The sequence below is a fragment of the Gracilinanus agilis genome, chromosome 2, assembly GCF_016433145.1.
Source record: "Gracilinanus agilis isolate LMUSP501 chromosome 2, AgileGrace, whole genome shotgun sequence".
NCBI lineage: Eukaryota > Metazoa > Chordata > Mammalia > Didelphimorphia > Didelphidae > Gracilinanus > Gracilinanus agilis.
Genome location: NC_058131.1, coordinates 75,122,998 through 75,124,837, shown reverse-complemented (window position 1 = coordinate 75,124,837; position 1,840 = coordinate 75,122,998). Strand labels below are relative to the sequence as shown.

At 38.7% G+C, this 1,840-nt stretch overlaps 1 pseudogene; it reads right to left on the bottom strand.

Moving 5' to 3' along the window:
- Positions 1 to 285: 285 nt before the first annotated feature.
- Positions 286 to 718, bottom strand: LOC123233296 (annotated as a pseudogene).
- Between the last annotated feature and the right edge of the window lie 1,122 nt (positions 719 to 1,840).

Genomic DNA, 1,840 nt, shown 5'->3' with positions numbered 1-1,840 from the left:
ACAGGAAGTGAAATAAATGATCTTCCTTATTTCCCCCCATATAAAATGGCAGTTTATAACCTTACCTCATCAAAAGGTCATAATTTATGGATTATATAAAGTGAAACTGGAAAGCTCTTATTCAGGGAAACTCTGGGAATTATTCAAGTATTCGTAGGTCCTTAGAAATGAGCATTTTTAGGTGAAGAAAAAGGCCACAGAATTCTCTGACAGATCACAATACAAGCAACAGTGTCACAGATCCAAGTTTCCTGATCATCTGAAATGCCATCCTCTCCAGGAAGCTCAATTGTAATCATTCTGTTCCTCCTCTTCAATCTTTTAACCATCCTCATCATTATCATCTTCCCTGCTCTTGTTTTGCTCTTCAGAATGTCTTTTTGTCTTTATCTTTCTTCTTTTGCTATGAAGCTTTCTTCTTACCTTTCTTTTTCATGTCTATATTCATCTAGTGCTTCTTTCAAAGGAGAAACAAATCGCTGAAATCCCATCTCTCCCATGGCTGACAGTACATCACCAGCATTTAGGGCCTTTCCGCTTTTCTTTTCATTGCAAAGTTGTTTGCACAAAATGTGGTGTACAGTACAAACACGTTGGCGGCCCGGGAGATGGTACTTCGAGACTCTTTGGGGATACTGACGCCATCAGAAAATGCCTCCTTCATACTCCTGGTGATGATGGCCTTGGGAAGGTTCAGGTCCTCAGGGCTTTCTTCCATGACTACCTCGTCCTTCATCCCCTCTGGGAAAGCCTCAACAACACCTACATCAACCTCCCAGACAGGGCGATAGTCACACCTCAGAGATACGCCTATCGCATTTCTCACTCAGGGCGCCAATCTTGTGTCCTTGCTTCCTGCCCACCACCACGTGTCCTGCCTGGGTTTCCGTTTGACCGCCAGCCTCTCTGTCCCAACCCATTCCGAGCTGCCCGGGAGTACCGGCCAGATTTTATATCTAGACAAAAATGAGGAGGAAGTCAAGGTAGCCTCAGGGAGAAACAATTTGAGTTTTAGCAATAAAATTAAAATGTTAGAGCTTTAAAATTCAAAAGACTTTTTAGGGGACAAAAAAGTGGTATACAAATTAATATTAACTTTCCATACTGTCTGGAATTTTAAAAAATAGCTACCAAATTATATCCGGGTAGACTAACATGTAAACTCTCATTCAAAGAGCCTAATATGGTAAATAATATTTACAAAACCCATTATTTTCCAACATAGAAGATATTTTCACTTTATCCATATCCATTCCATAGTCATATCACATCATCAACATCCATAGGGAAGTATTTAAGACTTATTTTTTCTATAATGTTGGGCACAAAAATAAAAGTTACACGGACTGGTTATGAATTGACAAGGAGGAAGAAGAAAAGAATGCTCAGCTGAGGTTAGTATTATTCCAAACAGGATTGTGATTTGAATTACTCAGATGTAATGGATTAAAAGGAGCCTTTATAAACTAGAACTTAAGTTTCTGGGATGATAGTGTAAAGGGTAAAATTATGGTTGGACTGAATATACAAGAGTATGGTCGCCAGGAATTTAATTCCAAATGATTTTTTAGCAATTTATAAAATAGAGGGAAAGAGTGAAAGTAGAAAAATGAGAAAAGGGCAGAGTAAGAGTTTTAGCTTAACAAAATAGAGTTTGTGGATTGTTATATCCTTCTGGATGCTTGCAAATAACATTTGGCTATAATAGTCCTGGAGTAATTTTTTGGGGGGTGCCTCTTTCAGAAAGTTATCAGTGGATTGTCTCAATTTCTATTTTTCCCTCTTGTTCAAGGATATCAGGGCAGTTTTCCCTGACAATGTCTTGTAATATGGTGCCCAC